Source organism: Nyctibius grandis, chromosome 12 (assembly GCF_013368605.1).
Source record: "Nyctibius grandis isolate bNycGra1 chromosome 12, bNycGra1.pri, whole genome shotgun sequence".
Lineage (NCBI taxonomy): Eukaryota > Metazoa > Chordata > Aves > Nyctibiiformes > Nyctibiidae > Nyctibius > Nyctibius grandis.
In genome coordinates, this window is record NC_090669.1 from 10972570 (window position 1) to 10993712 (window position 21143).

General features: G+C 39.8%; 1 long non-coding RNA gene across 2 annotated transcripts in view; it reads right to left on the minus strand.

Annotated features, from left to right (window-relative positions):
* Positions 1 to 1260: 1260 nt before the first annotated feature.
* LOC137669386 (uncharacterized) overlaps positions 1261 to 21143 on the minus strand; it is an 89624-nt gene continuing 69741 nt past the window's right edge. The window contains exons 2-4 of one of the 2 annotated variants that reach the window (XR_011049091.1): positions 7870 to 7960; positions 4628 to 4757; positions 1261 to 3878 (exon numbers count right to left, since the gene is read on the minus strand). This is a non-coding gene — a long non-coding RNA (uncharacterized lncRNA). Of the gene's footprint in view, positions 3879 to 4627; positions 4758 to 7862; positions 7961 to 21143 lie in introns of both variants that reach the window. The other variant, XR_011049090.1, reaches the window with a different exon arrangement.

A 21143-nucleotide genomic window follows, 5' to 3' on the forward strand; every position in this document is an offset into this window, starting at 1 on the left:
CAGGCACGGCTTTTCCAGATTACACACAGGATGTCTGGTTTTCTACTTGCACACCCATATGGTAAATAATACTATATATAGATAGATATACATATATATATATATATATATATATATATATATAAAAGGCAGGTGACGATGTTACATGTGTAGGTGAAGAGCACTGATAAAGAAGCAGGCTTGCGTCTGGTCGGTTCCTGTAATTTTTCCCGGCACGGAGTGTTGCAGTGTGGCGCCTCACCCTGCCCCTCTCACATCCCGTATGCTATCTGCCTGCCAGGCCCATCGGGGCACCCCGCCGGGTATCTCTCAATTGCTTCTTATGAGTAAGGACATTATTTTTGATCCAAACTAATATGTAATTATCTGTTTCAGAATGTTTTATTAGGAATTAGGACCCTTTTTATATTTTAACCAAACATATTCATTTCACAGCATGTTAAAAATCATTTTCTCTCTCCTAACTGTGTTTATCCTTTCTCCGTAATATTTCACAGCTGAAGTCCTTTTCTCGGAGAGCTTGAAAAATATTGTCTGGTTGTGTTTTTTTCAAATTGAGCATATATGGACAAAATCTGTCCTCTCCTTTCTTGTCCTTAGCACTCTAAAATGCACCTGTGTTCAAACATTAAGAAATAAAACAAATATAAATTATGCATTTTCCAAGTTAATTTAAAATGCATTATGCACTGCTTTGTTCTCTGGAATTAGTATTATTAAGGGGACAGATCTGTATGGATTAATTTTGAGTCAGTTTATTCACTTCTTTGTAATTCAGTGGCAAGGATTTCTGTCCCCAGGCATCAAATTAAAATTTTTACTGTAAGTAACACATACACAATATGGACCTCTTTGTACTGTTTCTTTGTTTTTCTATCAGACAGCATATTTACATATTGTATTATTTCACAAAACCACCTCTTTCAAAGTAAACAAAACTTTTTCCCCCCCCCTTGAAAATTATTTTAATGTTCCCATTGTCACTGTACCCAACGGGCACCTAGGACTAGCTTCAAGGGTATTTTTTTTCCCTTTCCACCAATAATCACATAGTATTTAGCTGTGTCTTCCCCGAGTTCTATCACGAGCTGAATAACCATCCAACCTCTCTTTCCTTCCAAATATTTTTGGTGGTGTTTGAGCTGCTTCTTTATGATTTTTTTTTTTAAAAAATAAGCTATTCAGTAATCATTTTAAAATATTGTTTTATTGTTATAATTCTTTGCACTTACATGTTTTAAATCTTTATTTTTCCCTAAACTGAGCAAGAAAATAGAGTCTGCTTTCTTAATTAGTCTTCTTTAAACAAAATATCCTTTCATATGCACTAATAAAGACTAAGGATCATTTCTCTCTTGTTTAAATAACTGCTTGCTGTAGTATAAAATTGTAAGAGACATGATGCAGATCAAGATGCTGGCTTGAAGTGGAGAAGAGGAACAAGCAGTGCAATAATAAGCAGATTTTAATGATTTACTATAAATCAGCATTTTTGCCCTGTCAGTGAGATTGAAGAGGCAGACAGCTCCTCACATGTCTGCCTAGCAAATGTCTTCCTGATGAATCATGTGCTCTGAATCACTGATCACAACATTCAAACAGCACATCCAAATAATGAGGAAAATATATACACGGCATTCTTACGGCTAGTCTAAAACTGCAGGAATATGTGTTTTTAGTGGTGTGGTAGTTAAACCCCTACACTGATACTATGTCTGTTCAGCAGAGGGTAATGTAAGGTTAACTATTGATGCCCTAGCTTTGCTGCCACTCATTAAACTGATGGTGAAAATCTTATCTTTACATACTCTACAGGAAAAAAAGGAGGCAAAACTGGAAAACAATGTGTATTTTCCATCAGAAAAATGCATCAGCTACTTATTGAGAGGAACATTATTTCCATTAATTAGAAAAATACCAAGGCTACTGTTTTATATACAGGGTAGTTCAAATGACCATTGTCAATAATTTCAGTTGATCACTAAGGTAACAGTGTTATAAAATATTGTGCTCTGCATGCCGTAATACACACTGATCCTCCCGGCAATCCTGCCAGAGCTTTCGGTAACCAAATAATTGTCACCAAAGTCTCTTGCAATGGTGAGGTGTCACTGGCTCAAGCTCTCCGCAGCAAAACTCAAAGGTTTTTAAGGAGGACTTGGCTACAGTGGAGATTCTACGGGGGTGAACGGGATGAGGTGCAGCCCTCAAAGCTCTGGGACACTTAAGGAATGAACTGCGGAGCGGGGTCTAGCCTCAGCCTTCTCAGGCAGCACACCCCGGAGCGGTAGCAGGGCTTACAGGCGTTAGACAAAACTTCCCTGAGTAAATACGGGAGCTGACCCACCTCGCCCGCTCAGGTTCAAGAAGGCCGATAATTTGCCCAGCAGTAATAACTGTGATAATCGTTGTCTTCACTTGCAGGAGATGCTCTGGCGAGGCTTTCACACCACCGCAGCTGTGTGAGGGTCAGCCCACTTGCAGGTCAGCTCAGAGGAGCTCAGCCTGCAGCTCGCTACCTTGGCTGTTTGTGGATGAAATGAGGACTTGGCTTCCAGCAGTCTCTGTCCTTTAACCTTTTATTAATGCCATCATTTATTCAGTAAACGGTTCTGAAGGAAATAATTTTGTATTAGTAGGAACCTTGGATTTAGAGACTTAAGAAAAAGAGATTATTCCAAGTTTGGTTGTGGTGATCTTTTGAGAAATAGTAACTTGTAATTCTTAGTTTTGTAGACTGTAACTTTTGCATTTATTACTAATTTTCTGCACTGCTGTAAATGCACTGTGTGCACTTAGTTTAAAATGTGTTAGTACCATTCACGTACATAGAGTTTGCAGTTCAGTTCATCCTTATGCAGACTTAATAAAGGTTTTTTCCTGGAGATCCTGCAGATGAGCTGGCACTAGAAATCCACTGATGGTTTTTCCTCCCTGTCCCTGTATCCTGCTACACATTTGATGCAGTATCACAACATGTGTTTTTGCAAGAGGCTGCTGTCCATTGTTTGAAGATGTGAAATTCAAAGTCCTCATCTTTTCTGGTTTGCACTCAAGGAAAAAAAAAAAATAATGGCTTTTAAAACAATAAAATGTCAATGTATTTTAAACACAACCATGTCAGGCTCAAAAATGTTTTTCAAAAGCATATCCATTTGTTTAATTTGAATAAGAACATACTTAATTTCATGGTCATTTGGTTAAAGCAGTTATTTTTATTAATGTGTTATTGAGCTAGAAGCTGAGGGCACTGGTCAGTTTGCTACTGTACAACTCATTTTTGGAGAATGAAGTCTTGCAGTACGAAGGGGAAAACTCGTATGTGCTATTTAGGCATCACAATAGTATATTTGATCTGTGTTCTTATTTTATTCAAAGTAAGGAGGGGAAAAAAACAAAACCCTCAGACTGCTGATTTCTGCAGAAAAAAATCTGCAAATGAACTGTTCTATTAGCACAAATGTACAAAAGTCTTTAGAACCTCTCTCTTCAAAAGCATAATTAGGTATTTATTTCAGACATACTAACATCTTTGCAGTAGCTAATAAGATGCAGCCCATTTGAATATTAATATAATAAATGATTAAATTAAACAGCAAGATTCAGACTCAGAAATAGCCTTTATAGGTCCCAGGGGGTCACTAAAACTGTATTCCATTTCTTCCTACAGTTAACATAGTACAAGGGACATGAATGCGTAAAGCAATATTTGTCTTATGAAACATGGAGTTTTATATTGTGCTATTCAGTTTTATTACTCCACAGTTTGAAGCTGAGGCCTGTGATGAAGTCACCATGCTGGGACCCAACAGCAACTCTTCCTGTTTCAGTGCTTTTTGGCATCAAAGTGACGCATCGTTGCTTTGGCGGAGGCAAACCTAGTGGCAGGCGACATATAAATAGGTTAACAACGTTGGCATGTGATAAACTAATAACAGCACACAAAAAAAAAGTTGTTGTAAAGTAAACGGCTGAGGAATTTTTCATCTGTACATTATTATGTATTTATTATTAATAATATGTACCCAATAATGTGCAGAATTAATATCAAAAGCACAAGGATGATAGGTTGGGCTTATTTTTTTCCCCTGTACACCAGATCAAAGAAAAATAGGCAAAGTAGGCAATTATAATTGGCCATTATTCCAATAAAGGTGTTTCCCTTCTCAAATTAGTCCATGAAAACTGCACACTATCCAAATCCCATGAACCTGAGAGGTGTTAATAAACATCTGGTCATGGTTTTTGCTTAATTAGCAATCCTTAGTTTGGACTGAAGTCTGTTTATGTAAAACAAAACACACGTACACACACACACACACTCTCTCTTTCTCTCTCTCCCCTCTCATAACAATAACAAAAAAAAAAAAAAGAGAGAGATTTTTGTTTTGTGAGCCACAGCCCTTCAGCAGTCCAAACCAGCTTCTTGTAAGTGCTCGGTGGGAGAATTGGATTTTTAAGTCTTATCATTTGTCAACACAGCAGAATAAAATGAAAGCTATTTGGATTTGTCTGTTTCTGTTCATTTTACCAGACTAATGTCACCTCAATCAGACCTACAAAATCCCCGTACTTTATTGGAAACAAAATTACCATTTTTAAATGCAAAAAGAAATTGTGTACTTACTACAGGTTACTGAAAAATGCCATTTTATTATTCTCAGCATCCAAAATCTTACCGCACCATCTCTCTAAGGAACAGCATTGGCAGGGAGGTAATGGATAAACGTGCGACTGGGCTTGCAAGACTATACTGTCTAAATTAGATAAAAGAAAAGTAGGAAGAAAACTCCAAGATAAGTGGTACAAAGTAAATCAAAACAAATCATCTTACCAAACTTTATTCGCATCTGATACCATTTTTAGAAATTAAGGTCAGTTTTGTGGAACTAATAGGGAGTTACACCTATATATCTTGGGCACCATGACAATGCTTGAGAGGAAGATTTATACACTATGGTTGCAGATGCAGAAGAAAGATATGAGAGATCAAATGGAAGTGCATGATAACAAATGAAAAATGGTCCCCACAGCCCATAAATTAATTGAGAAAAGAAGGTTGTCATTATTTGAACATGCTTTAAAATAAGGTATGGGGTCCAGATGGCAGAGAATAGATAGGCCAACAAAGTTTGAGTAATTGATGACTTAAAAATAAAACAAGATCTTAAAGAAATGAATCACGTTGGGAGAGTTAGAGGAGGAATATTAGATGAAAAAGCAAAAAAACTCCTTGAAACTTCAGAGCAAAAAAATCAAAGTATAGGAAAGCAGACACATTTTTTTGTGAAGGATCTAAATAAATGTAAGTAATAAATATTTCAGGCAGCAATTGTATCCCCATTAAGGACACTTTTCTATTGTCATTTCATTAACCTATTCAGCTTTGTTTTCATGATTTTATTTCTCTTTTGTGGTCTACATTTTTTTAGGAATGAACTGAAAGAAATTAGCAAAGACTGTGCTATAAAAATCACAATTACCATTTCTGCTCCCATCACTGTTGTTAGCTCATAAGGTCACTGCAGAGAGCCCTTTGGTAAACACTGACATGCTTTCCGGAGCTTATTGTCTGCATTTACAGTATCCGATTTTCAGCCACACAGCTTGTTGTGGTGGTTAAACCCAAATCCTTCCCTGCCTCATTTTCAGGTTAGCAGGGTCAGGCAGGTCAGGGAAGAAGTGACAACACTTGCATGGGGTTTAGTCTGGTTTGTTTGTTTGTTTCGTTTTTTTTTTTCCTTTTCCCTTGTTTTTCTTCCCCTTTCTCTATTCTTATTCTTTGGTCCCCCACTGGAGGGGTGGGAGCACATCCCTTTAAACAGTACTTCAGTATTATATAATGCCAGGTAATAAATAAATAAACTACGTACAATTTTATTATTTTTACCTTTGCAATTTCACCCATCTATCCATAGAAGAGATGAAACCATCTGTATGTGTGAGGGTGAGCATGCCTACAAGGGGTTGTGAGTATACGTGTTCACATATGTATCTACACTCTCTGTGTGTGTGTGTGCGCGCGCGCACACGCACGCGCGCGCATTTCCCATATTTATCGCTTTTCAGTACATTAGAGCATTTAGTACTTTGGAAGGCACTCATCCAAACAGAGCTCCATGTAAATGCACTGTGTACAAGCCAAGAAAGAACGGCTCCAGGCTGATAGAAACCTCAGAAGTATGTTAAATCATACTACTCAACTGTTCCTCATTAGAACAGTCCTCATTTCTTCTTTTTTTTCCTTCCACTTAAAAAAAAAAAAATAATTTTTCCTCAAAGCCACTTACTTCGATGCTGCACTCTAGGAGCACATTATGAATATTCAGATTGAAAATAGAGCACCATCTAATAACGTGGAACACAAAGGAACCCTGAAATGTATTCAGCCTCTTATTTACATTGTTACGAGAGATATTGCATTATCAAACAATGGCTCCATTCCACACTGTAGCTGTTACCCCTCACATTAGGCTCCTTGGGAACTTATTATTGATGACAAAAATGCATCTAATGAGAGACTGCAGACTCACTAAATGTATAGGTAAGCTATATTGCCTATACGAAAGATAGCCCTAAAGGAAAAAAACATCAAAGCCCGAGAGCTGATTTGTTCAGAAGTGCAACTGAGATGGGAAGAAAAAGCAAACTTGGGGACCTTCCCATCAGCACACACAGTGATGTCATTAAGGTACATTAATCTCAAAAAAGATATATACAGGGAAACTAAAATGTGACCCTCCGTGTGGAAGGCAAGCAAAGAGGCTTGAAAATATTCAGAAGGCAGAAATATAGAGGCAACAAACATTTCAAGGGAAAGATAGTTGCCAGCAGGATTGATTTGAATACTCAAACTGATGATTTATTTTTCATGCTTCTCATAAAAAGGAGAGATCCTTTTTTTTTTTTTTTCCTCCCCTCCTCTCCCCCTCTCTCTCACTCGTTCCCAGCCAGTGGAAAGGATGGGCTGAGGCTCACCGTGCCCGTTGAGCAATGGCTGCCCTTTCGCAGGCACCACGAATGAATGCGGCATGCTGGATAGACCAATTCAAACACTTTACCAGGAGTATAGCAAAAAAATGGGATAATCCACATTCTTTGCATTTGTAACAGAAGAAAAGGAAAAAAGGACAATTTCATTAAAAGTCCAGCCTCTGTAAAGAGAATGTTAAATAGTTTCATGCCCAAAACCCAAACTGCTTTGAATGCAAGTCCTGCTTTGCCCTTAACTGAAATGAAATTTCACAAATCCAGCTGTACATAGAGAAAATGAAAGACAAAATATTTACTCATGGACTCAATAGTCCCCTTTTTAAAAGGGAGGGGGGGTTAACTATTGATTTTTTAACAATATAAATTTAGCATATTTCACATGATCCATTACATTCCTTAGAACCATTAAGATGCAGTTTACATGATTTATTCAGAATAAGGTCCACTTTTAGCTATATTTAAGTCTCCTATTTGTTATTTAACATGTGTTTAATGTTTTCTGTCCCTGCTGTGCACAGCTGCAAGCTGCTATTTTTTGGCAATTTTTGTGACTGTGAAGTGATTTGTGTCTTTGAATCTCACCTTTCTGTTCTACGGCCTGCTGGTTTGATTTTTTTCTAAACTTTAAGAAATAAGTTGCACGGTGTTATGACCGTTATTTCACTTCATGGAAGCAAACAAGAAGTCTAACAGCACCATTAAAAAAAAAAAAATCATGGCAGGTATCCTTATGGGGTAGACACAAGGACACATATGTAGTTGATTTAGCATTTTGTGACACTAATTCAAAGCAGTTTAAGAAAAAACCTCTGAAAATCCAGTAATGACATAGGAACTACTAATTGAGTGCTGGCAAATACTTCACTCACCACTTACAGTCTAGGCATATAAATCCTCCATGGCAAGGAATCTTCCATGATGTACAACTTCATTAAGATTATTTCAGCTGATCTCAATTAGAGGAAATCTGACCGGAAAAGAAGTTATTATTATACAATATATTTAAAATATTTATTTTTACAGTCGTAAAGCAAATGGAGCATGATGTTGAAGTGCAACAGATGATAGCTACAAGCAATTAAACAATTGCGGGGAACTTTGTAGCAAAAGAATGATCATGGCATAAGGACCATGGTGTTTCAATTGGCTTCCCAGATAGATAGAAAACTTTTGAAAAGCAATAATAGTAATGAATGATGGCAAAGCATGACAGCGCTACCTGTGTAATTGTTTTTTGGTGAGGTTGGTTTTTTTTTGTTTGGTTTGGTTTTTTTTTTTTGGTAGTAAATGGGACTTTCCAAAACACAGCTATGAGCAATTGTGAAAGTTTTCAGAAATGCAATGAATTCATCTCCAGTCACAGTATTTCTGTGCCGTTACTGCAAATCCCACACCCAGCACACGGGACCCATGGACCCACGTGCTGCAGCCGCTCCAGGACCTCCCGGTGCCCGCCTGCCTGCAGCCGACATGCTGTATTGCACTTAGGCAGTCCCAGCGATGGTGCCAGACCCAATCCCCAGCCAGCCCTGATCATACCCAGACCCCGGACCAGCCCGACGCCATCCCCTGCACCTTTCCCCGTGGAGCAGAAGCAGCCGCTCACCGTGTGAGCCCATGGCCATACATCAGTGTGGCAACAAGAGGAACTGCAAAAGGACTCAACCACCTGATATTCACCCGTACGTCCCAAACTCCTTCAGCCTGACAAGGCACTCCTACAGACACATCAATACTGCTACCCAGTCCACTGAGGGCTTTTCATACTGAGGTCGGCAGCCGCACCGCTCAACTGGCAGTGGACGGCGCAGCCTCCCCGGCATCCCTTGCCTGTTCTGCCACTGTTTTTCCTTTGGCCACCTCTTGATTTCAAGGAAATGAATCAGTATCTCTCTCGCAAATTAGAATCTACGTATAATTCATGGGCAATGAATGTGCAATGTTCATATAATGATCTAAAAAGGCAGTTAGCAGTGCATAATGCATATGCTGGTAGATATTCCTTTTTTATATGTGGAGTAAAATGGGAGTGCTTTGTGGGGTGCTGAAATCTCAGAGATGCGTGCCGGTGAGTCACTCTCTTTTTTTTGGCAGGTTCATATTCCACATCACCAGTAAACACAAGGAAAGTGAAACACTGTTGGGTGTACTGGGCGTATTTGTTGTCGCTCTTTATGACATCTCTGGATAATTTCAGTGTCTATCAATCAAACTGCTACTTTAATTGATAGGAGAGCATTTCCCCCTAACAATTTTAAGCAAATATAGTAGGTAAAAATGCCTGTGTCAATTTGGATACATTTACCGGTAAGTGGCAAACTTAGTAACTTCATTTATCTGATTTTAATGAACATGGAAAATGCACTGTTATATGACTTTTAAAAAAAAAAAGTAAAATATAATGGTTATTACTGTTTGATATATGTTCTCCATCCTTTTATAGGATCTATAAGAGAAAGCCATGTTGAAACAGTTTAATGCAATGCCTTTAACTTATCTAAACCGCATTCAACTGACTGCACTGGGAAAATTGAATCTTTTCCTCACAATCTTAGTGACATGAAAAATATATAATACAGTAAATGATTAATGCAGTTATAAACTATACCTGAGATAAGATTTAAGTATTCATATTTCTATCATGTTAATACAACACGATAAACCCGTGAAGCAAACTTGACCATAGCATTTGTTATTCTGTCCAGTGTTCAATTATTCTTTGTCCAAATACAATTTAGGAGCTTGCTAGAATACATTCTCTGGGTACGAAGCATTATGTGCTACAGTGAGATAATCAAAGCAGTGGTCAGCAACTGTAGACCTTGATCCAGTACATACATATATAGAGCTGCAAAATAAAAGGGAGCCCAGAATAGAAGCACGTGCAGGATTTTATTTTGGTTGTCCAATATATGTCATTTACACATGAAAGCATTATTTTTCTTTGCTTCTCTAACATTTCACTCAAAGCTTTATATTTTTTGGTAACCTGAATTGACGTAATCACAGATGTGCCTAGTAACTACCAAAGCCATTTCAAACCATGTTTCTTTAATAACCAAGCTCTTATTCTAATCTGTGCAGTAAGGGTCAAATCCTGCCCGTGGGAAACATATGTATACAACCCTGAATGATACCAAGAGCAAAAAATGAGCCCACAGTGATGACCACTTTGATGCTTTGATGGGCATTTTATTACAACGGTCTTGTGCCTCCATGTAAATAATAACCAATTGTACTGTAGACAGGCAGCATGCCCAGGAGCAAAACCACAAAGCTGGGAGACAGGATGGGAAATCCGTGGATCTGTCCTGGCCAATATCATTGCAGTGTGTTACCTGAGGTCTCCACTTGGACTTTTGCAAAATGAATATAAAAACTTCATTTTCAAAGGTGCAATTATAACCTTGAATGAAAGGTGAGATAATTTTGAAATTAGATCAGATAATAAATAAAGTGAAGTAGTATTTTACAAGTTTAACTAAGCTTCAAGCAAGGGGTTGGAGTAGATGACATCCAGAGGTCCCATCCAACCTAAATTATTCTATGATTCAATGACTGCAGCCCTTGGCAGCACTGGTTTTAAAATACCTGCCACTCCGAGCCCTGTCCCACAACTCCAGCCACTAACTCCAGCCACTAACTCACCATCCATGTACACAGACACACCAGATGTACCTCATGCTGCAGGATTCACTTTAACCAGCCATGTGTAGACTGGAATCTCCTCAAGGCCAGCTGAAAACTCCCTTGAGCTCTCTGAAAGGTTGGTGATTTCTGAGCTGGAACTGGTGTTAACAGCTAGAGGTTCCTTTAAAGAGTTACTCAGAAAATAACGCTGAAGATGAGCAGGATTTAATAATGAAAAAAAAATACATTCTTTTTGTCAAAGCTTTCATTGAAAAATTAAATTGCCAAGAGTTTTTCTGTTTTATTTGCCCCCCAACTCAGCTGTCAGATGAAGAGCTTTTGATGCAAACATATTTTTGAAATGAGTACAGAAGCCAGCTGGGACGGCCAGGCAAGGCCCTTTGCTAAGCTAATCTGTCACTGACTAAGGTTTGGACGGGCAAGCATTCAGGATGATCTGAGGTTTGCCTAGCTTTCAGAACGGTAGGCAAGCTTAATAGCCATATTTTAAATAATACTGCTAAACCATATCACATTGCAAATATGCCCTGTAATCAAAAGGAAAAAAAAAAAGCAAGGAGCTGACAGAATTATAATAGAATACAATACACCTCTCTGGGTGGAGTTATTTTATTTTCCCAAAAGGAGACACAAGCTATTCTTTAATTAAGTAGGCCTTAAGAACACAAACAGCATCAAAAATGATAAGCAGAAATGAAATACTTCCCACTACTTGTTTAAAATTTGAGTACACTGTAATAATTCTTTATTTCCATGACACTAATTTTATGGGCTCATTCACTTTCTGTTTGATCAGAACTTCTGCATATAAAAGTTACCAGCATTTCAAACAAGAAATCATACATGATTGTATATATATATATATATCAGGATATTTACTGTTGTAGGGGCAATACTAGTAATGGGACATTTTTTACTTAAGAATAAAAAAGCTGACACAATTGGGCAGCCCTAGCAGACAGACACCATTATTGCTCTGATAAAACGCAGCACAATACGCAGCTGTTTAATTACGTATTGACATAAGCATTTGCCTCTATAGGCACCAATACTAACTCTATTTGCATTCTTGTGTATGTACTTTCATGTATATATGTAAATCTGACCTGCAATAAATATTAATTTCTTTCAAGCTTTTCTGCTTTCCTTTCATGCCTGTTGCAAAACTTCTAGAAACACAAGCAGTTTCCTTTCATGAGCAAGATACCTCAAATGTCTTCCTTTTTGTAACACATTTACACTTCTCAGGTTTTCTAGCTTGGTTTGTGCTACTCTTAGTGATGCAAACTCTTGAATAGAGACTTAATGTCCTCGCAGCAATCTTACAACAATTTCAAAACATGCCTATGGTAATCCTATTATCACACAAGCTTGCAATGACAAAATGATCTCAGTGCAAGTCTGCAGTGACCCTCTAGAAGGCAATACCATTATAATGTGAGATTATACAGGTAAAATGAATTCAGTGAAAATACACACTGTGTTTGAATTTCGGTGTGGACCCCTGATGAAACGATAAAATCAAGTTCACCTTTATGCTACATGATGTTTATGTTAAACACAAGGATAAGATGGGAGGAGCTGTGCTTGAAAATGTATAGCGAGAGTGGTGTAAAATACAAAGGGGTTCAGGTAGGTCCACAATGAAGGTTCAGCCAGTTTGCAGAAAAGAGCTCAACAGATTTGTTCGAGTGTGGTCAGTCTAGGAGGGGGTGCAGTGGTAATCCTGACATGCCAGAAGCTGCCCAGCAGGCGAGGTACCCATTCAGCGATGGAGCCCAATGCCTCTGCTCTGCTCCCCAGCCGTGTCACCTCTCTGCCTGTGGCCACCCAAGGCACCTTCCTCAGCATCTATGAAGAGCCCTTATCCTAAGCCATTTTAAGCCTTCCACCAACACATTAATGATTACTGTTTATCATGCCTTCCAACACTCAAAAGGGCAATGCAAAATCAGCACTGAATGCATTAATTTATTAATTAAAAGAGAGGAGAGGAATACATTAGCAGCCTCCGGAAATGGCCATGCAGAAGCACGCTCTCCATAAAACTCTTTGGCCCTCACCTCCTCCTGCACAAGCAGAACAGACCCAAAGGCTGGGCTCCCATTCAGTGACTTTGGTCAAGGATGCAGGGATCTTTCCTCAGGGAAACAGAGATGCATCCCTACCCCTGATTCAGATTTTTATCCAGCTTAACACAGTTATCATTACACCACCAACACACAGTAAATCAAGAGGGGCATCTGGGCGCTGCTGAGGCAAAAGCAGATTTTGCCAGGCTGGCTTGCAGCACAAACGGGTGAGGTGAGCCTCCAGGCTTGTGGCGTAGCCTTGGCAGTGCCAGCACCCCTGGAGAGCCACCCCGGCTTCGGGTGGCTTTTTGTCAGATGTGGAGGGAACACAAGCACACAGTGCAATATTTTGGCCAGTAACGGGTGGCCTCAATCTCACCCAGCATTAAATATGTAAAGTCAGGTATCTAGCCTGCATGAGTCGCTAAGCTACATCTTTTTTTATAATCAGTGGAGACTATAAATCCAATTCATTTGACCAATGCTAAGACTGTCTTAGCACAAACCGCCCTGTTTCACTCCACTGACTTGAAAGGGTAACTAGCTCAGACTTAATTGTCTAACTTTTAGACATCAAAGCCAAGGAAGATGAATATTATCTACCCAATATTCCATGGTTGTCAAACTGAAATGAGCAAAAAATAAGGAGAGACTAGTCAAACTATTTCCCCTTTTGATAATTAGGAACCATAAGATGTTTACTTACAGAATATGCTTTTCAGAAATAACTTAAACAAATCTGTGAGGCTGTCAACTATTGCAGATGTTTTGTATCTACATCTGTAGGGATTTCATAACACTTATTAAAAAACCTTCACACATCTAGCTTGGGAAAGCCCTTCTGGATGAAAAGGTGGTTTCCAGGGACAGCCTGTTCGCTTCAAGGTTTTCTAGTACTTTTTGGGTTGTAAAGTATGATTTTTCTGCTATGAACCAGAGCTGTCTATGTAGTCTTGAAGTAAACAGAGAGAGTCCATAAACTTTAATGGTATAATTGAGAATGATTTGGCAACAGTGGTGTCATAGCCGGGATGAACCATTGCACGTCCCCCACAATCTGTCTTACAGGTAACAGTTGTCTGAGAGACTCCAGGAGAGTTCCCTGTGTGTCATGAGCCCCCTCCAAAGGGAAGATGAATTGGAGGTGTTTAAGGAGCGTGGCTCGAGACTTGACAGATTCAAGTGTGTAAAGAACAGGCCAAGCAAGCCCCAGTTCCTCACATCCCAATGATTTTCCCAGCCAACCAACACACAGCAGTAAGAGAAAAACCAAGGAAAGCTTTCCTGTGTTATTGCTCTTACAAGTGTCTCAAAGTGATTGACAGCGTTCATATTCTCATTATGGCATCTGCAGATAATGAGGTATCCAGGCACAGGAACATCCACTGCTTGAGCATGCCAGGAATATTATCACTGACGTTTGAGCAAAAACATTGCAATTCCACACAATACCTCTACATCTTAGAAACGTCAAAACACAGCCAGATGCTGGAGCCATGGCTGCTGAAATCACATGCGTTAGCTGGTATCTCTTGAAAGAATTATTATAGATGTAAAGTATCTATTTAGTCAGTCAGGATTGTGGGTTTTAATTCTGCAGATAAGAGCAGGCTTGCCCCAGAATTTGAAGACTCTCTCCCCTTCCTCCTTTTGAAATCTTCATAATTTTCTATAAACAAGGCTCAAAAACTGTCTCAAGTGCTGTGCAGAAGACCTTTCTGAGTCAAGGAAGGAGTCTTATGTTTCTAAGCTATATGGCAGCTAAAACAACTTGCTCTGAGGAAGCCTGCAGAAAACGTGCATTCTCAGACAGCTGAGATGGTCCTGTGACTGATGGCTCAGGGCTAACTCTGCCACCGACCTACTGGAGTGTGACTTTTGGCATGTTACTTTGCCACAGCGCTGCTCACCTGCCGCTGGTGCACATCATCTGGTTAGCTGTCAGCCTCCCGGCCAAATGTCCTTCACCCTGAGATGGAAGGGAGGGACAGGCAGATAGATACTGACTGCATGATGCGTGCATGCCTGTGACTCAACTGCAGGAGGTGCCTACAGGTTCGGCTTCTAAATACAATAAGGTGAAGAACAATGTTTGAAATCCAGAAATTAGGCACAGAAACTCCTTTAAAATTCTGTTGCTGGGAGGTGTGGAGGTCACACCTAGGAAATGCAGCACTGGCAGTGCCAGCAGGGCTCCTCCAGCTGTGCCAGGCAGCATGCTGCCTGCTGGGGACACCCACTGGGTCCCAGGCAGAGGTGCACTGAGTGAGCAAGCTGCTCTACCCTGCTCCAGTGAAAATGCTCTGAATACGTAAGAGCTTTACACCAAATGATCAACGGGGCAATGCTGGAAATGCACATTGTCTTCCTTCCCTTCCTCCCTCCCTTCACAGCTGGCTGTAGGGATGGAGAGGGCACTGCCAACACCAACTCCTCCCTCTCCCCTTGAGTTGTGTGAGATGCTGTCATGGTTTAAAGCTGGGCTGGCTGTTAAACGGATGGCAGATGCTCTCTATTAACCCTTTCCTTCCAGAAGGTGGAAGGAAAAAAGGAAGTTCCAACTTACAGGTTGGAAAGTTAAACAGTTTTAATAAACAATAACAATGAAAAAGAGCATAATAATAATAATGGAAATAATTAAATATACACAAATATATACAAAACCAAGATGGAGCTCCCTTGAGGACGATTACGTCACCACTGGTGCTGCAGGGCAGACTCCAGGAAGTCCCAGACTGGACTCAGCGACGGACGGGAACTGGATTCAGGAATGCACGGATTGGGATCGAGGGCAGGAGAAACAGAGTCCAAAGAGGCCTTAGAAGAAGAGAGGGTGACCCTTGTGATCCCTCAGCTTTAAATTGGGAATGACATGTATGGGACTGAATACTTCGTTGGTCAATTTTAGGTCATCTGTCCTGTCTGCTCCTCCCTGCAAGTGCGACTCTTTTGTGGCCTTTCACTTGTGGACCATAAGAAACTTAGCAGTGACCTTAGTTTCTACAGCAGTAAGTATAAAAGCTTCTCTGCATACCATTCCTATCGTTACCTTAGTAACAACTATAAACTTCAAGCGTTACCAGTCCTAGAAGCGGACACTGTCTGAAAAACATGTAGTTAGCTCCAGAAAGTGCAGTTACTTAGAAGAAACTCAGCTGAAAGGAAAATTGGTTATGTCCTAATCCAAACCAGGACAGATGCTGATGCTGGGACATGTGCCTTTACCAACTACATCTTCCCCATCGCCACTGAGTCTTTTTACTGTCTTAGCAGGATGTCCATGCCTTTTTCTTGTCTTTGAACACAGCTCTGGCATGGGTGGGCTTAGGATAGGAAGCAGGCACTGAGTCTCCTTAAGAGGAAAAGATGTCCTTAGCCTGAAGGAAAGCAAGCAGGCCTTCACACCTATAACACAAAGAAAGGGTGTCTCCACATGTCTCTGTAATGTCTTTGGACATTACAGCTGTTTTTTTTCCCCACCATGCTTCCACTCTTTGACCCTTGTCCCAGCCAAAAGCACAAGGCATCTTAGGTGCAATCTAATATTCTGAGAACTGCTGCTGCAATACCCAGTGATCCACAACAGCCCTGTAGTCATACAGCCTGCATGCGGACGCCTATGAGCAAATACAGGGAGATGTGCAGAAGGCCTTCATTCAAAACTAGACAGAGTACTTGCAGGGTCAATATACAGCAGTCATTGTTATACCTTCCTTCTAAAGAAATTGTTTCTCCAGCTGGGTATCAAAATTTCAGTCAAATGCTCTGTAAAGTTGAAGTGCTTTAAAAAAATCACCGTGGCTAAAGAGAAGATAGTAAAAGAGCTGAGACTGATCACTATTCCTTGGCTTTACCCATAAGCTAAATTGCAGCAGGTGTACTGAAACGAAAATGCACACCAGTACATTGGATTAGGGTTTGTACTCATTTAAGTTTTCTTACTGAAAAAAAATGGTAGTAAAAACTCTAAACCTTTCCTAGATAACAATCTCACAGCAATAGGTCATTAAATCCACATAATATTGTATGCCAATATTTCTAAGTTATTTTAGTGCCAAAAATCTGAAAAATCACCAAGTGTCCAAATGAAAACTAAAGAAGGATTTATAATGTTCGGGAGATAAAAGCAACGTGCTCCGACAGGTCCCAGACAACCACCTGAGATGTAGTACTTTGCTAAATATTAAATAAGCCTTCTTCAATTATGACAAGAGGAAGGTCTTGCGGTTAGGACACCTTGTGAAATGTGAGAAGTTTCAGGTCAATGCGTTGCTCCACCGCAGCCTCCAAGTGCAACTTTGGTCATACCATTTACCCTCCGTTTCCCATCTGCAAACTGGAAACATGATTCCCTTCACACTCGCTTGGCCCGGCTGCTCTAATGAGGCAGCAGCTGTGCTCCCTCCGCACATAGCATGGCAGATCCTGATGTTGGTGAGGTCTCCATGTCTGGCTGTAGTGCAGAAAATAACTAATAAAATGAGGGAGTAATTTTTTTCAGAATTACAGAATTCAGTCAAACAAATACCAGAAGCATTAATCAATTCAATTTCTACTATCAGTCTGGAAATGTACTATACTTCTGTTAGAATCGGTCTACCTTATGAAAATAATAAATCCTACATTTTCATTAGGTTTTTTTTTTCTTTCCTCCATGTGCTTAGAGATTTCTTATTATGCTTTGTCACCAAGCACCACACTAAATGTTGAGCCCTTTCTTCAGGTTGTAGCTAAAAGGGAAGAGAATAATGATGTCTCATAATGACAGCTGTCAGAGGGATTTATGGGAATCAAAAGGCTTTCTGGAAAACCCGGCACACAAAACACTTGACCCAGTTGTCATTACTTCTGCCTGGCCCAGCCACTACCTCGTACACCAGGAGCCTGCTCCTGCGCTGGCTAATGCAGAGGCTGTGTGGGACAGGCGGTGAGAGACAGAGCAGGGCAGCTGCAAATGAAAATCACCCTGGGGAGGGTTACAACTAGATAAAGTTTTCGACAATAAGATTCCAGAGACTGCTGACTGGAGAAAAGCTCAATATTTTAGTCTCAGTACAAATTTGCTTCAATCTTATACAACTCCCATGCAGCAGCATCCACAGCTGCATGCTGTAAACAACAAACAAATCTATTTCCATCAGCCCTGCTGATGCTATGAGAAAAGTGCCTGAGCATAAGACATGCACAGATGTAGAGTCTCACCTGAGCCTAGTGCTGCCCTCCATTTGGCCCCTCTAACTTAATATCGTTGTTACAAAGCTATTGGTCTCCTGGTAGCGAGCTGGCTCAATGCAGAACCTCTTCTTCCAGCTAATCTGACAACTCCGATCCAAGAAGCATCAAGGGCCCAATTAAGAAGACACATCTTATCAAGGAGCTTATTTTGCATAACAGAATACAAATGACGAATAAAAATTTAATGTTTAATAACTTAGTACAAAGAGGGCTGTTGATATAGAATGCCTGGAATTTTTATGGCGGCTGTCAGACTTGTGATAAAACTGTTATATAGGAACACTTGGCAAAAAACAGCGTAGATTTTTTCAGTAATGGTGTGTGCATGATATTGCATTAATTCTTGATAGGAAAGTAACTGTAAGCCTGGGAATCAGCCAGTCTGAGTTTTACTGTAAGATGATTTTTTTTTTGAAGGACATCTAAATACATTTTAATGAAGAGTTAGCAGAAAGGATAGTTGGTACTTCATAAATGCATTTGTGTGTTTGCTGAAGTCCAGAAATTACAGGCGAATCATCATAATCCCCCTGGGTTCAGAATAACTTTGTCAGATTCAGCGATGTGGCTGCAGTTCACTGGTAACCATTGCTAATGGATAGTAGGGAGTAAGCTTAAGGAGGAAGGAGAGGTTATCTATAACACTTTGCCCTTGCTGGATAGGGGCATTTCTTCGATTTACTTACACCGTATGGAACAGCTGAACACAGATGTAGCTCTTTTTTGACTTTGAAGATCATAATCTGGAGGAAAGCTTGACTTGCCTCTGTTCTTACAATTGCAATTTATACATTAGAAATATACATCCTTCATGCTAATAAAAAAAAAAAATGTGCTTTAAGTTCTGATACAACACCAGTTCTTCAAACAGCAGGTATGCGTTGCATTATCAAAGAATTATTACACCTCTGTAACTAGCATGTTCTGTAAATATGTCAATACCAATCAGGAAAAAAGGATGTTCAGATTTTCTTTTAACCATTTTCATAAAGCTGATGCTCTTGCACAGGTTTGAAATGCTCGCATCATATTTTGATGAATTTGCCATATATCTTAAGCCTTTTTGTTAAAAATCTAAATATCTAAGTCTAGAAATTCAGTCATCTTTACCAGTACTCTTAAAATAAAGTGTCCATTAAATAATGCTAAGGTAATGCTGAATTAGAGTGGAACTCTTTTACAAGTACATATCACATCTATATGAATACTAAATTTATTTCTTATTCATTCGATTCTATTGTATTAGTGTTATTGCAATGAATACTAAATGAATTCCTAATGACTGGATACTTAAAATAAAGTGTTACCCCTTTACAATAGTCATCAAACTTTAAGGACAAATTGAGATTAAAAAAAAAATATGTACTGGTGGGGAAAAAAAAAAGGTTGAACTGTATATTTCAGAATATTGAAAGGTGTAATTTGTCTGATGATGCTAATATTCAGATGCAGTCTTATATTAGAATTAATACTACAGAGGTGGACCCTTATACAGAGGATTTGTTGCAGAAATAAAATCTATCAGTAATAGTTTCATTGTTCCATCATTATGAACTCATTTGGTATTCACTGTAATAGCACTGATCGTAATGAATTTGTTTGATATTCATGTGGCTCTCACATGCATTAACATAGGCTTTCTGTTGTAATTCAACATCCAACTAGCATTAGTTAATGCAGACTTCGGATTAGGCATGGGCCAGTATTCTGCAACTGGAGTTTCGTTTCCGTTTACAAGCAGTTAAAGGACATTTTTATGTCTAATTCCTGGCTCTTTTTTTCTCTAATACATTATTTTTAAGCTGCAAAGCCTCCTAAAAATCCCACACTGCCTTTTCATAGGAACATAGGTGTGTGCCATCTTATTTCTCAGGTGACGAGACAGAAAGACAGAATTTTTTATCACCCAGGCACATTACCTCATTATCCCCTTGGCAATAGTGGCTTTGGCACAGCCTGGGGCTGGCAGGGTACTAAGGGAGCAAGAAATCCTGACTCCTGGTATGAAATGGATTTTGTTGCTTTAGATTCAGAAATGCCAATACTTCCCTAGTGTTGGATAATATTTATTTGGCAAAATGAACTCCTGCCCTTGAAGTATCTTTCTCAGAGGAAATAACTCTGTGGCAAAAATCAGGGTAAATATTTGGAAAGTTTTCATAAAGGAGGGAACTCAGCCAGGTTTTCAGCAGGTTTGACTCACTCGAAATTTTTCAGGCATTCCTCAGTCGCAGCTTGACTAATGCAGGCGCTGGTGTGATTCAGCCTCAGCCAGGGTGTTAGACTCCATTTCCCCATTGTGCCTCATGGTAATTATTCCTATTATATCTTCAAGAGATTATAGGTGAGCAATAGATGAACTGCAATGACCATTAAGAAGAATTATAGTAACCTTTATGCACAAGTGTTCAAAACACCAGGGCCCACACGCTCAGGTAATACACATGGATTTAGATCATGTAATCAATTCGATTGCAGTAATTGGTAACATGAAATTATGGAGTCAGGTGATCTGCCGATGCTATCAGCACGGCTGCTGCAACCCAAAGTGTTTTCAAAATACTGGCCCCATTTCATTTCGGTGTCTCATAAAGTAGGTTTTCCTTTGGTTTTCCTGATTGCTTTACACAAAAAATTACGTCCTCCCACACAACCCCACTTTCTCCCACACTTCTCCCCATGACAGCCTCCAATTAAAAGGCTGGGTTTCAGCCCTCTTTGGTGCATGGAGCTCTTCCTCTCCTTGGAGGGCTGGATATGTGAGGAGGTTGGGAGGGCTCCAGCATAGAGCCAGCGGCTCTCAGAAACCTGGCAGGAGCACTACATACCCTTCTCAGAAATACCCTGTAAGGCTGACCTTGGGACTTGGGGAAGGTCACGTCCCCACCTGCCCTGGGTGAGTTCTTGGAGACAGTCTCCAACCGTGTTACTTCAAAAAGCCGAGGTCTAATTCAACCACGCAGCAGTGCCCACAACAATGGACTGCTCTGACCAGTAATGGCTATGAGGGGGCCTCTTTCCTTACCATGTAGCTTCCCTTTTGACTTGCAGGAAGGGCAAAATTTGTCAGAGCTCTTGGAGGCCTTCATAGATGTAAACACTGTTTAATTAATTTGATTTATGATATAATTGCACCACTGTGCTTGAGGGTTTAAGGGAATTCCATTTTCAACATTTTTTTCCTAAAAGGGA